This window comes from Akebia trifoliata, chromosome 15 (assembly GCF_017979445.1).
Source record: "Akebia trifoliata isolate Shusen 1 chromosome 15, ASM1797944v1, whole genome shotgun sequence".
NCBI lineage: Eukaryota > Viridiplantae > Streptophyta > Magnoliopsida > Ranunculales > Lardizabalaceae > Akebia > Akebia trifoliata.
Window position 1 is genome coordinate 25,715,401 of NC_141389.1, and position 16,478 is coordinate 25,731,878.

The 16,478-nt window shown below is 33.5% G+C and overlaps 1 long non-coding RNA gene across 1 annotated transcript; it reads left to right on the forward strand.

Annotated features, from left to right (window-relative positions):
• Positions 1 to 4,295: 4,295 nt before the first annotated feature.
• On the forward strand, positions 4,296 to 6,889 carry LOC147384813 (uncharacterized). The gene is made up of 3 exons (XR_015173122.1): positions 4,296 to 4,624; positions 6,301 to 6,410; positions 6,505 to 6,889. It is a non-coding gene; the product is annotated as an uncharacterized LOC147384813 (long non-coding RNA).
• Positions 6,890 to 16,478: the final 9,589 nt, after the last annotated feature.

Below are 16,478 nucleotides of genomic sequence, written 5' to 3' on the forward strand. Positions count from 1 at the left end.
TATAAAGGGGTCTCCAGACTTACGCTCGACTAGGGGAACCGGATGAGTCAAGTCTGGAACCAAGGCACGTGCTATGTCCGAACATCACATGCACCAAGTAAGTGAGAGAACGCCCTCGTGGGTGGTCCCAAGAAAATATTTCTCATATTGGATATCGACCACACAACCTACGGACTCTTACCGGTTATTGGATTTGAATTGGCCATCGAGCCATCCCCTCGAGGTTACAAGGGTAAAATCCTTATAAATACATGCCTAGTCTCTATTCAAAATTATAGAAAAATAGAAATAAAAAAGTTACCCAAGTTGTTCTTACAATCAATGGAAATGATGACAACATGATGAAACATATCTCAAGCATAGTTAGTATGGCTCAAGATTGAAGAATATGTAAGAGAACATCGTCACTATTGAAAAAGAAATAAAGTGGTTCAAAGGCCATTATTAATGCATATCCAACATACTTGATAAACCACCGTCTAAGGGGCCTCGCTTTGCCACTATAGTCGTGTGTTTGAAATTACTAGGTCTTTTGAATTACTTTGTTGCATTTTGGAAAATTTTCATGGGGTTAGGACATTTGATTGTAGGGACTAGTCCCGTCCTATAAAGGGTGTGGGATATATATTTGAGCTACCGTGTTTTCAAACAAAAGGCATGCCTCTCGTCTCCAACATGTATGAAAAAAAAAACCCCTTAATTTTTCTTTTCAAAACAATTCTTTTAATGTATTTAACCTCTTCAATACATTGTCTTGAACCTCACCTTAATTCCTTATTGAGAAATCTTGATTTATTTTTTTATCCAAAATTTCATCATCTTCAAAATCATATCTTGCTTTTGAGGTATGAAGTAGATTGAATCTTAAGAAGATTAGGATAAATTTTTTTAATAGCAATCCACACATGAAAATTTATTAAAATTATCGAGGCCCAAAAGAATATTCTATTAAATTCGAAATTGGATTCCAAATTGATGAGTTAGTGCGAGCTTATACAATCATTTGCTCACTTAGTTTTCAAAATATATGTATTGGCTTTTGTGCTTTGGTGGATTATCTAAAATCATTTTTATGATCTATGTGGTGTTGAATGGATATCTATACAATCCAATATTTCAATCTAAAATACATGGCAAAACATCTGATATTTATATAAAGAATCGGTCACAATCAAAGCATCTAGTCCACCCAAACAATAACTGAGAAGTAACACATGAAGAAGTCTAACTTGATGACGGTGGACCAGGCCCATCAGACATTAATAGGCTCATATTTCGGACTGCGCCAATAAAGTTACTATTACCACACCAACTGTGTTCAAATTTTTGGTGATTTACATATGAATTGGTGTGGCATTAGTAAAAGTTGATGTGTCAACAACAGCTCTCTAAACATAACAGCATACAAAATGGGATCGATGGTTTTTAGTTTGATATAATATTTTCACACCAACTTTTGTTTATACCACACCAATTAATAACATTAGAGAGCTTCTATATAACAGCCCATTTTTTTTACTTATAACACACCAAAATATAGGTAGATAATCATTTAATTTTATAAGGATTAATGTATTGTAATTAAAAGTTGGTGTGCCAATAGAATCTCTCAAAAATTATGTACCAAACACCAGATTAAAATTATAGGTGCACAAAAATATGTCTAATACAGAAGGAAGAAAAGAAAACAAAGAAAAGAAGAAGAATTGAAGAGCAGCTGCAATGATATTCCATAGCATCCGATCTTACCGATCAAAAATAAAAATGCAACCATCGATTTCTTCTTGATCAGTCACTCACTCTCGTGATTCGGTTTCTTTGATCTTGAAGAGATTTCTTGTTTGAACGAAACCCAATCAAAAGGCTTATCAGAGAATAAAATGAACTAAAAGAGGTGCCATCATTACAAAGTGAAATTGATCTCCACACCCCAAACACCATTATTAATTTCTTTTATATTTGTGTGATAAGAAATGGATGAGGTAATATTTAAGCCTTATTTGACCATATATTGGATTAGAAAAAAATTCAACATAGTCTGGGAACCAAATATATTTACTTATGGCCTCGCTGAAAGTATTTTAGTTCATAATTAACAATTTGGCATACAAAAAAAATTTGATACAAGTTTAGTTTACAATTTAGTCGAAAATTCGGGCAAAAAGATGGAGAATAGAAAAAATATGATACAAGAAAGGTTTGGATGGTTTAATTCGGGTTTAACACTTTGAAAATATTCAAACAATTTGGCTATTTACATACAATAATTCACTTGAGCTTTTATGAAATTGGGTAGATAAAGAATAACTTTCATCTCCCTTTCTAATCGTGGACTCGATAAGATTAGGATCTTATAAATTGATATAAGATCAATCCTTCTTGGGTTATGCCAAAGAAGAAAACAAATCTAATAGAAAAAAGAGAAATTGGAAGATGCCATGTAACAAATGAATCAGAGACTCGATTTGATTCAACAACCCCTATAATCGACTCAACCAACAACTTTCTCCTATCAATTATTAAGATAAAACTAGAATCGAGGAATCTGGAGTGATGAATCTAGATCGGCAAAACCATAGAAAGATTCAACTAAGGTTTGCTCGAATTGATTTTTCATGATTTGAAGGTCAAGATCCCTTAAAGTTTATATTAAGTAAAAAAAGTTTTTTCCTACTATTATTAGATAATTGAAAATGAAAAGATTGTCTTTATGTCATTCTTCATGGAGGGAGTCACATCAATTTGATTTTAATCTTGAGGTAAGCAAGATTGAATGGCATGCCCAATTTTAACAGTGGACCAACTTGAGTAGGGGTAATCAAATAATGAAAACTGATTTCAAGGCTTTTGAATCTCATGAGTGACATTGTTCTCGAAATATTATATATCTAAGCATTGTTGTGAAAAACTCCAACCTTCAACTTGATATGCGAAAAAAATTGAAGAGAACAAACAAGTAAGAAAAATCAATGACAACACAAGATTTACGTGGAAAAAACGATAGAGCCTCACCGATTCCACTATGCTCAAAGGCCAAAAAGAAAATTTCAATATTTCCTTTATAAAAAATTACTATATATATATAAGAATGATAATATCCAGAATGTGTATCAGTATTATTAAAAAGTGAATGTGGTGGATAATGCTAATTTTCGCATAAGGTCCCTTAGATGAGAGAGAAAGAGAAAGAGATTTTATTAGCACACCAACGTTTACTTGAATTAGTGTGTTGAAAGAAAAAGTTGATGTGCTAATACCAATTCTATGTATCTCGAAACCATAACAAGACACACGAAAAAATCATAAAACATCACGTTAGAAAAAAAAAAAAATGAAGTATATTCTAAGGGTCTTGTAACAAGTACCCTAAGGGCAAACATTAAAATGCAATAAATGCACTTCAAAAATTGGATTTTGTACCAAAAGTGCCCTTAAAAAAAAGTATTTTTATCAAAATATCTTTATATTTCAATTTTCAAAGTGTATTGGAGTAACATAGAAATGTAAAATGTACATCGTGAGGACATTTCTGACGTGGATGTTAGTCAGAACCAACTCCTCTACATTTTAATGTTACTCCAGCATTATCCCTATAAAGAAAAAAATATATATGAAAGAGTTTTATAATCATAATTGACAGAATTAGATTTTAATTCCACACGCGACTCATGCGCTTTAAATAAGTCATTATTGAAATAAGGCAAATAATTGCTTTTATAATTCAAACTAAATTCCAGGATCGGATGCAGGCAGAGTCAGATTTGAGAAACCTTTTCCTTACTAACTTAGTAAGATCTTAACCGTTACTAAGGTCTGTTTTGTTCAAATGGACTACCATCTCAATAATCCAACACCACATCCCTCTAAAATTCTTTGAAAAACTCTGATCCAATAAAAAAAATCAAAAAACAATTTCTTTTGAGCATGATCCAGTGTTTGGAAAATGGACGGTAACATCCTTTACTAACTTAGTAAGGATAGTAAGACTCATCAGCTTTTAATTCCATACAGGCCTCATGTGCTTTAAATGAGCCAATTATTGAAAAATCATGCTACGTGGCAAGAATTACAAGTAAGACCACGTGGTGTACTTGTACGTGGCGCATGACCATTGCATGGGATGTCAATTCTCACGTGTTTAAGAGCATGTGTCACGTGGGCAACATATAATGTGTGTCTAACAAGGATTAAAGGTGCAACTACCCCACCACAAGAATGAGGTACCATTACTGATTTATCTATTTAAAGTGATTCAGATTTATTTCTTCCTCTCATCCTCGTTTCTTATAGTTAGGTAAGTTGTAGAGTAGACTCAAGAGAGTTCTCTGCACAGACAGACAAGTTATGTTGCATACATCTGCATTTGCACCTGCACCTCACTAGATTGTGAGCTCTCTCTCTGCTCCAAACTCCAAACCAAGCAAAACCTAGAGAGAGAACACAGCTCTGGTGCAGATGTTTCTGCAGATGAATGCCATCTTAGCTCATTTAAACCTCTCTCTCTCTCTCTGCAGGCGATGATACTGTGTGTGAGTGATTCATCAATCTACATAGACCATCTATGTTGAAGGTGGATTTGAACTTATCAATGTCTGCATTGGTGCCTTTATTTGGGGATTGTTAAGTAAGTTTTTTTTATGGTTTGTTCTTTTTTTTTTTTTTTTGGTTAATTATGGGTCTTTTAGATACCCTTTTGTTCTTTGGTTATGGGCGTTATGCTATCCTTCTATGTTGTAAGACAAAATGTTCTAATATTTCTTTGTTTGTTTCTTCTTTGACTTATATCCACCTCACATACATGAAATATGCTTGTCTCAGAAGTCATAATCATCTCTAGTTACCTTGAAATAGCAAAAAATGTGATGTGTGGAAGTGAAGCATGGGGAACTGTGCAGGGATGACATTGAGGTTCATATCATGTTATTGTTTAATTCAATATGGTTAATAGAGTATTTAGAGAGAATATACTATAGAGTTGTGTGGATTCTTGATTTTAATTACAAGAACCATAACAAGATTTATATAGAAAGAAATTCTAACCACAATTAAGCCCTAAGTCTGATCTGATCCTAATAAGATATTTATTATAATTTTCATGATAAAACCATCTGGTGTGCCAGGTACATTTTATTACAATCCATCCATCCATGATCCTTTTTTCTTTGATAAATATAATTTTATTAAGAAAAAAGTGGTTTAAGAATTTTTTTTCTTTTTTTCTTTTTGTAAGTGGTCTAGGAAATTTGCCTAAATACAAAAGATTACAGCAAGACTACCTTGGGACAAAATGTCTAATTGAACATATATTAATAAATCGTCAAAAATTACACTTTTAAAATTGTCCCTAGCATTTGTTCACACCCCACAAACATTCTTTTGTTCCTTTCCTTCCAAATTTGAAAACAAATTGCAAAGGGTGTTAGTGTCCACTACAACATGAAAAAGGTCTATATTTGACGGCGGCTGTCGAATTTTTCATTGTTGATTTTTTTTTCGACGGACTAAAATCATCAAATTAATGGAGGATGGGAAAATTTTGATAGCTCTAAATCATCGAATTGGGGAACATAACAGCCATGGACTGTTGAAATTCGGTTTCTAAAATTTGTGGGCTTGGGCTTGTAAAATTTTCGTGTCAAAATTTTCAATTTTCACGTAGTGTACAGGATTCTCTCTATGCAAGAAAATCTTTATTTGTCATTTTTTGAATAATTATAGGACAGAGTTAGGAAACAATGTATACATGATCTTGTGTATCAATATATACTTTATTGCAATTAATATATCCTTGTTGAGTGTTGTGTTATCCGCCTCCGCTCTCGGGTGTCATATGCTCATGTATCGTGCTCCAGTTCGACTCGTGACCCTCTTATATTCATAATTGTGTCTCTCCTTGTCAAATCAGTCTTTTGAGGTTGTCTCCTTTGAAGCAATTTTCCACCCTTATGGGTGAGGGGGAGTATTGAGTGTTTTGTTAACTGCCTCTACTCCCAAGTGTCACATGCTCACGCATCGTGCCCCAGTTCAACTCGCGACCCTCTTATATTCATAGTTGTGCCTCTCCCCCATCGGATTGGTCTTTTGGGGTAAAGTAGACTCAAGAGAGTTTTCTGCACTGACAGACAAGTTATGTTGCATACGTCTGGATTTGCACCTGCACCTCACCAGATTGTGAGCTCTCTCTGCTCCCAACTCCAAACCAAGCAAAACCCGAAGAGAGAACACAGCTCTGGTGCAGGTGTTTCTGCAGATGAATGCCATCTTAGCTCATTTAACACCTCTCTCTCTCTCTCTCTGCAGGTGATGATACTGTGTGTGAGTGACTCATCAATCTACATCGTGCCCCAGTTCGACTGGTCACCCTCTTATATTCATAGTTATGCCTCTCCCCATCCGATCGGTCTTTTATGGTAAATGGTTTGTCAACATCCTTTTTCTAATACTCTATTCATTGTAATTGTTTCTATCCAAGGTCTCTTCTAACATTTCGTGATCATGAAACAGTGTCTCCAAATGGGATGTTGTGAACTAAAGTTGAGCTGTGCAAAGGAAGTCTACAGATTTATTACTTTGTGGTTATTCGATGAGTTTAGAAAAAAAAAAAAATTATCAGATCACTTCAATAAGATTATAATCCATTGGCAAACCATTACAAATATATTTGATATGAGCTGTAGGATTTTATGGCTACAAAAGCCATTTCAATTTCTGTAATGTATTCATGGCAGGTGGAAGGAATTTATACATTGTAATATAGTTTTTTGGAGAGATTAAAATCCCCTTAAGGATTGCAATGTAATATAGGCACGGTACAGATCGAAGAAGTTAAGAATCTGTGATATTTGCATTTTTTTTTTTTTATATGATGGATAATATGTTTGGAAGGAAATATATATTGGTATAAAATAAAATATACAAGTTTATTTAGGGACGTATCCCTAACTGATTACATACTTAAACATAAAAATACTTGAAAGACAAATTAGACACTAATGAAATTCCTAATAATCAAATTAATTTCTTCAAATATCAATGCGGAACATTTGATAAAAAGAAATACAATTGGACATTGGTCAATCTTCTCTACAATACCCATCTCTTGCCACTGTAATCCTGATTTGGACTTCGAACATGTATGATCGACTGGTATGCATATGTGATCTTGTCTCCACCGATGAACTGGTTCTATACTTTTTTCTTCCATGAGCCAAGGAAAGTAACATTTTACTTGTAAAACAAGTTTTGTTTCAATTAATTAAAAATTTTCTCATTTAGCTAGACTAGAATTTGATGAGTTATTATGTTGGTTTCTAACACTAATATAATTGTAGCCTATTGAATGGGTTTGGTAATTCGACTTGAAACCTTAGTTGCATTTCATATGTATTTGTAGACGACTGAATAATCTTTAATTTCGAAAACTGTACCGTTTTGGTAAATTATTCTACTAGGCAAATTTATCAACATGCACCACATTTCGACTATTTATCAAAATGGTAAACTGCAGCAATTAATTCCGAAAATGGTAATTTTACCGTTTTTGGAATTAATGTTTTTTACCAAAACGGTAAAAACAGTAAAATGTAAATTTTTTTATCGAAAATACCCTTTTTTATTTTTTGACTAAAATTACGAAAAAATCCTCTCTTCTTTTAAATTTCTATTTAGTGTTGGGAAGATTAAAAAGAAGAGAAAGATTTAGTTGGATTTTAATTTATTTCTAAGGTTAAAATGGTAAATACATATGTAAAATAAAAAGGGTATTTTCGGGAAAAAGAAATTTACATTTTACTGTTTTTACCATTTTCGGAATTAATTGCTACAATTTACTGTTTTGATAATTAATTTTGAAAACTGTACTGTTTTGGTAAATTATTCTACTACAAAGGAAACCTTATATCTGGAGTTTGACGTAGAGAGCATCCTAAAGAGGAGTTGGGTTCCTTAATAGGACTATCATGGCCATGGGCATGCATAATGGGTCATCCAATATCTTGGGTCGACAACCCTTGATTTTTCAGCTCAGCGGTCTGGGCTGGGTTACCCATCCAGCTAGCTCAATCGATAGCCCTAACCCATGGTACCCGATTTATGAAAGAAGGGGCCCATACAAAGGTTATTTTTGATGTATAGTACCTCCTATATTTACCCTTAACTGTCAAGGTGAGGGTCAATGGAGGTTAACCTCGGCATATGTTTGCTAGCTTGAGAGTGGCTGGAATGAAACGGACAATCAAATTTTTACGAAAAAAATGGCAGTTAAGTTCCACATGCTTAGAATTAGAATGAAAGACTAGATTATGGTTGAGTTCCGAAGGTGCCAACTTAGCTAAGTAGGTAAAGGCATATGAAGTCCCACTATCTGGGTTTAAATTTCGTTGAATCATCTTCATGTTGACTACTAATCACTTTGCTTGCCTGGTAAAAAAAAAAAAAGCATGAGTTCCACATTCATCGAATGAGCCACCTTGCTTTCTTAGGAAAAAAAATTGATTGGAGTATCACATTCTTAGAATGAGTGTGTGAAGTGTTAATCCCACGACTTAGTTTAAATCTCATTCAGCCTATCTTCATATTGACTACTAACCACCTTGCTTGTTTATTCAAAAAAAAAAATGATGAGTTTTCACATTCTAAGAACAAGTATTTAGCTTTCTATTCTCTCTCCTCACTCTTAACCTATTGTAACTAGATATTCTTATACCAATTTTTTTTGTTTTACTTCCTTCTCATCCTTATCAAGATCTTGTATTGCAAGGATAAAATCCTTATAGGTACGTTCTGTTGAGAAAATAGGCACAATCGAAAAAATCAAATACAAGATGCAATCACACAAAGAAAACACAAAGATTTTATGCGGTTCCCTCTAGATTGAGGATGTCCACAGATCACATCGATTCCACTATGAAGAAAAACTTGTAGTTACAAATTACACCCTTTCACCAAAACGAGAAATATAAATATCCCAAGAAACTTAAATAGGGTTTTACATAATATTAGCTCGACTAACGTGAAGGCGTGGCTTGATTTATAGTACCTCCTTGTTGACCAGTACTATTAGGCTCCACATACCACAACACGTTCCTAATCTCTGATCGAAAGATAGGAAAAACATTTGACAAATACAAAGTTGGTCAAGTTGTTTTATCCTTCCTTCTTCCCTTCCTAAATCTTCATCCTTACCACCTATCGAACTAAAAGAAAAAAAAAATAACATATCATTATTGTGGACTCGATGCTATTGGTTAAGGGGCTGAAAGGTCTCTCTCATGGAGATTAGACCTGATCTCTTAACTCAATTTCTTCAACGTTGTCTAATCTCAGTTGGGATGTTCGTCATGTTTGGAGAGCGATTAATTATGTGGCTAATGCCTTGGTGGAGTTTACCTTTAGTTGTAGATCTTCTACCATTTTTTCCATCTTCAAAGATCTCCCTTTGTTAGGAAATATATATATATATATATATATATACTTCATGGGGAATCTGGAATTACCCATTTTTAGGCTTGTAAACTGAGGGACTTCTCATCCCATTGTACACTTTGTTCATATTGAATTTAGGGTGTGTTTGATTGCATGGAAAGTCATTTTCCATGGAATTTGAAATTCATAGAAAAATTGAAGTGGAAAATGGGTAGGGTGGAAACATTAAATTCCATTGTTTGATTGCATTTAAAAAATATCAGGGAAAAAAAATAAAGGAGAGAGAGAGAGAGAGAAAAGGGTTAGGACGAGGGGAAGATGAGGAGAAAGAAGAAGAATAAGGAGGATGAGAGTGGTCATAGATGGCATCAACGACGACTATGGAGATGATGATGATGGGAAAGAAGAGGGGAGGACATGATAATGGTTGTGGTGGCGACGACAGAGGTGAGGGAAGAAGAAAGAGAGAGAGAGAGAGAGAGAGAGAAGGTAGTTGATAATGGTGACGACGGTGATGACTATGGTGGAAACGACAATGGTGGTGATGGTCACGACGACGGTGAAGTTGAGTGTGATGGTGATAGTAATGGTGGTGATGGTGGTGGTGGGGAAGAAGAAGAAGATATTTTGAGAATGAAAATAATTTCCATGGACATATGTAATCAAACACATGAAAAATGTCATTTTCCATGGAAATTGATCTTCCACCCTATTTTTTATGTGCAATCAAACATACCCTTATATCTTTTTACCAAGAAAATATGCGTGTGTATGTGCACGTGTGCACGAGATGAGAGTGAGAGTGAGAAAGAGATTGATTGATTGACTGGCACATCCAAGTGTGCAACAGAATTTCTATTCGCTAAATAGAGAAGAATGGAGCGACAAGATCAAATTCTTATGAGAAGGATTATCTCCTTATTGATAAAGACCATTCACACCTATATCATAGGTCTCACTTTCTCTCATGAAGTCTTGGACCACCTTATGAAGGTATCTTGCAAGGCACTTGAAGGTGGGAATAATGCCCTATGACTTCCAACTCCAAAATGTCAAACATCGCTCATCAACTATTTATGTGAATGGAAAATGCTGAACCGACTTTGTTGGACATTGTGTTCAACATTGCATTGATATGGCAGTCCATAAGAACAATAGATTATTATTTTTACTTGTATCTCAAGAAAAGAAATTTATGGTTATCTGTGCATTGTCACATTAGTACAATGTTGAACACAATGTCCAATGAAGTCAGACATTGGGAAATTTGATAGTGAGAGAGATCTCATTTCTTATGTCTTTTGCAGACTTGGTCCTGATTACGGAGCATTCGTAATCTCCAAGTCAATACCAAAGGCTAAGGACACCTATGGGCGAAGGAACTTCCATTGACGTGGTAGTTCTCAACTATTAGAGTATTATATGTTGTTGTGTTGTATTAAAGTGTATAATGAAGTATCGTATCAGTTGTGCAGTTATTGTAACTAAATATATGTATTAGGGGTGCAACTTGGTTCGATTTGAGGTCAAATCGGAATCGAACCAAATTTTTATAGAACCAAACCAACCCGAACTAAGCTAAGGTTGGTTTTTGCCAATATCTTAAAAACCTAATTGAATTCGATTCTCAGTTTGGTTTGATTCTATACAAGACATGTACCAAAAATCAAACCAAATTGATCGGTTCTCTACTTTGTTAACCCGGAATCAAATCGAAGTTCATTATAAATCGAAGCAAATCAATTCAAAGCTCTCAGTTTGATTCGATTCTTGATTTGAATCGGACCAAGTTGCACTCTTAGTATGTACAACTTTTTCTACTTAAAGAAATCTCACTTAAAGTAATCCGAGGAATTTCACATTATCTCAAACTCTCGTAGCCGTTAAGTTATTTTGAAAGTCTTATCACCAAGTACACTATCAACACCTATCTATTAACCCCCACGAGTCAAAGCGGATCCAATTCTCCAAAACAGATCTGTAAATTGTGCAATATATGGGGGCATAAATGGAGTTCTAGCTCTTAAAAATATCATCTTTGCAACTTTTTTTCCTATTCGGACAGTGATAATCTGTCTTGGACCTAATTTGATGTCGTGGGGATCTCTAAAAAAGCTATCGTAGTGACTCAAATCACTATTGAGGGATTTGGTTCTCTAAATTTTCCTCTTACAAGCTTTCCAACACATTAGAGCAACTCCAATCTAGAGCTTCAAAAGTTGCCTTCAAATTGGCTTCTTCTTGAAATTGAAGGCTCCAAATCATTTTCCTAATCCAATGGGTTCCACCTTCAAATCACTATTCATTCACACATCTTGATATGCTTTTTCAGTGGAGGTCACTTCAGCATTATTATTCTTGGTCTTTGTCTTTATCTTCTTGTAATGTTAATTTTAGAATACTAATGGCACCCCAACTTTTACTTATTACTCTTCAATTAAAAACAAAGAAAATAAATGAATGATGAGAAAAAGTAAAAGTTAGGTGCTAATGAAAACTCTCTCGATTTTTGTTTTTTACTTATTATTTTAGATTTCTTTTCTTTGGGTTTAGAATTTTTCGTGAACCTAATCATAATTGTAAACTGAAATTGTTTGAACTGAGTGTTATAATGTTTTGTAAGGTTAAGATTATCATTAATTTTAACCAAACCTTTGCAATGTTTGAAGAGTGGGATTTAATCTTTAATTGGGGTGATATATAATTTAAGAAATTGGGATGTAATAAGTAAAAGTTGGGGTGCCAATAGAAACTCTAATTTTATTGTTTGAGGATAAAATCCTTTTGAATGCAAATCAAGAGAGAGGAAAAACTTTAAAGGTCATTTATGCACATCCAACATACTTGATGAATAATTTTAGTTATCCATGTATACACATTGAGATTGATCTAGGGATCCGCACTCATGTACGATATGGTCCAACATCTTCCCTGATGTCCTAAAGCTATCGGCTCATGACCATTGATCAAGGTTAAAGTACCATTGATCTAGATTAGTAACATTTGAAAATTTGATAGAGAATACTTAGAGATCAACCATCCAAATCAGTAATGTTTTGAAACCCGAACATAAGCTGAAATTTTGGTCAGACTGGTGTTTCGAGTTTAACCGAGTTGGACCGATTTTTTTATATATCAAAGAGTTTTTAAATATGTAAAAATAAGAAATAAAAAATATATATATATGTATATAGAATATTTATAAATTTATCGTGGATTGATGGAAAAAAAAAAAAAACACACATACATAAAAAGATTACAAATTTTCTTGAAATCCGTTGATTTTCTTCAAATCTATAGAGGGTTTCAACTTTTTCTATTAAAAAATCCTTGATGGAGCCAGGATTTTGCTCATGTGAGGGCAACTTAGAGTAAAAAAAAAAAAAATTCGTGGGGACAATTAAAAGTGGAAAAAATATTTTGTGGGGGCAATGGTAGTGGATTTTTTTTATCCTCCATTAGTATCTGTTGCAATAATTCATTAATCTAAAGACTTTGAAAATTCCTGTGAGGGCAAGTTCCCCCACTGTCCCCACCCTAAATCTGCCCTCGGGAGAACCCGAGACATGGTGCAGGCATTACTGTTCTCTACTTTTATTTTTGAGTTAAATGTGGCAGTGACCCTCAATATACATGGATGTAATTAATGTTCTCTATCACCCATTGAGGAGTATATATTTATTTATTTTATCTTCAAAAAAAAGTATATATTTATTTTCCTATGGTCCACATTTTTGAGTGACATAAACCTTATTAATAGAGGCCCAATGATACCACATATGTTCAAGAATAACTTCAAATTTAACAAATGGGCTCTTCAAAGAGCCCTTATCCTCAAGATATGTAGAAAGCCCATTTGAAAAAGCTCAAAAAGATGAACAGGTCAATATATATGGAAGTAATTAATGCTTACTATCACCAATTGAGGAGTATATATTTCTTTTCCTATGGTCCACATTTTTGGAGGTATAGTGAGATGTCTAGTATTCTTATTGGGCTTGGACTTCCAGAGGCAAGGCAATATCAAAAGGGACCTTTCCCTATGTGGACTCGGCCCAAATTTTTTAGTTGGGTTTCTTTAATGTTTTTTGCTCTGTGAGGTTCCTTGTGGCAGTGGACAAAGAGTCTGTTATCTTTATCGTTGATAGTGGATTATTCTCCTTCCTCTGTAAATGTAGACAATTTTCCGAATCACGTAAATCTTGTGTGTTCGTTTTGTTATTTTATTTTTACTCTTGTTACAGTTCCGCACAACAGGAGGGACATAAATCTTATCAATGGAGGCCCAATGGTACTCCATATATTCAAGGATAACTCCAAATTTAACAAATGGGCTATTCAAAGATATATAAAAAGCCCATTTGAAAAAGCTAAAAATGATGAACATGTGAAGCATCTCTTCCAGAGACGAAATGGCTCCTATAATGGGAAACCTCAAAGAAGACACTCTCTACCATATTAAGCAATAAGATCAAAGAAGATGGACACAATAAAAATTTTAAGGAAGAGAAAAGACTATCCCAAAAGAGAGGGAACCCTTGTACTTGTAAACAAGTCTGGATTGGCCTAAAATATAAGAATTGTATAAGAGAGAGAGAGAGAGAGAGAGAGAGAGAGGATTTGTGGTTTGGTTTGAACTTTAGACTTTGTATAGGAAAATTCACCTAACAAGGAAACAAAAGGATGAAAGTAACACCTGCATGCATGGACCCAAATAGGTGTACCTAGAATAGAAGATTTTCATTTTTCTTTCTTTTTGTGTAAAATAGCCCACCAAGAACAAGACCATGTACCATGGATTCTCAAAAAAGAAAAAAAGTTTATCCCAAAAAGAGGATTTTATGTACAAATCATCCCAAAAGAATGATAAAATTCAATTACTTTCTCTCCATAAAAGGTAAGAGATGTAATTATTGTTTCAATCATAAATTGGCCATGTATAGCCCCACTATCTCTCAAATCAATAAATTTGTATCATTGATCCCAAAAGATTGATGATCAGACATTTAAAATGAATCTTATAAGCTTGGTTATTATTAATGGGGTGTATACAATGTACTTATTCATTTATCTTTTTACTAAAGTTTCTATGACTTTTATATAAAAATTATTAGTCATAAAAATATTTTTTATTAATAATTAAAAGAAAAAAAAAAAAACAATGACTACTTAAGCCGTCCAATGTATTTCTAAAATCTAAAAAATCAAACAAAAACCAACATTTTCCACATTCCAGTTATTCCTGCAAGCCAATGTGGGATACTCCATACTGGATTTAGCTTATCAAGGACCAAGCTATCCTTGCAACCAAACACCTCCATAAGTCTCACACAGGAGTTCATTAAAAGATAAGAACAATCCATGCTCCCCTTCTCCATGCAAAAGTCCAAAACTCCATCTGTTGATCCACTTTGTACTTAGAAAAATATACAGCCTAGAAGCTGTTGAAGAAATTTCCTAATATTTTGTGTCAGTAGGAACCACACCTTTTGACCTTTACACTCCACTAGAAAAGACATTCTTATATTAAAAAATTAAAAATTTTAAAAACACCTTGTTTTATTTTACTTTAATTTACTTTTTAAATGCCATGGCTGGCAATGGGAATTAATCTAATCAAGGTGAGATGTAAACAAATAAGGTGAAGAGGTCAATGGATACATTTCTCGATCAATATAGTTTTTTTTTAATATTTTATTATTTTTTCTTGAAAGGAAAACAAGTAAGTCTCCCCAACAACACAACAAAACCCATCAACCAATGGTCTCTCTAAGGCATCAAAACCCTGTGATTATAAATTTTTGGAGCCTTGGACTCCTTCCCAACAAGGATTCTCCATCACTTACATTAAGATGACTTCTATCATACTTATTAAAAAAAAGACTTTATTTCCCAAGTGGGATTAGTTTAACAATAATTAGTTTTCAAATCAATCATCCCTCAAAAACCCAAGTCCTAATCAAGGATGCCGATAAGATATAATCAGTTACAATTATAAATTATTGTCATCATCGATGCCTCACACTAAATATTGGGGGAGTTGATTGACAAGACGATCTTATTTTGCTATTTGAACACTTTAAGCATTGTTTGGGATCGCTTCGCTTTCAATAAAAGTATTCCTATAGTACATCTTTGATGAGAATAAAGATCACTAAGACCAATTATTTATTGATATTCTTCTAAGTGGTGTTCTTTTTTTGGATGTAGAAGTTTCTCTAAAAGCTATCCGGCATTTAGTGAAGAACAATTTCTATAAACATTGTGGTCATTAACAATAAATTTTAGATGTTTTATCCCAAGAATCATTCTGATGATTTATTTTTAATCAATAAGCCTTTTTTTTAGTGAGTTCAATAATTTGATGCTAGCGGGATTTTAACCTAAGTCTTTGGTATCTTCACCCCAAGATTTTCTTAATTAAGCAAGTTGGTACCTAACATTTTGATGATATATTTGTCATTAACATAAATTTTATAAACATTTTTATTAAATCTAAAAGAATAAGTTGTGCTAGACTGACTTTGTCCAACACCACTTCAATTCCATGTTTGCAAAGAACCATCATTGTTTGCCTTTGAGAGTTCAAAATGTATATCTCAAGAAAAATATCTATACATGATTTTGTGCACAACACCACATCAACGCAATGTTGTATAGGAAGTAAATTTAGCATTTTTTTTTTCTAAATTAATTGGTATAGTATTTGAGTCTCAAATAAATTTATAATAGAATTCAAGTTTCCCTTAATAACTGAGTTCATACTAAGGGATATGCACTTGTATCTCATCAACCGTTTGATTCTCCATCTAAAATAAATAAATCAAAATGATTGATAAGCCGCTATGATATATATAACAAAAAAGGGATGTTTTTAGAGTAAGATTAAGATATAAACTAAATCATATTTTAAGCTCTAATTACCAAGAAATCCAAGTTCCCATTCCCACATGACCTAAGTGACCAGGTTGAAATTATAAAAAAGAGTTATAATAACATAAGAAATAAATTATTGAAAAAAAAATGCATGCTTGGAGGGTTTGGTTCTTAAATGA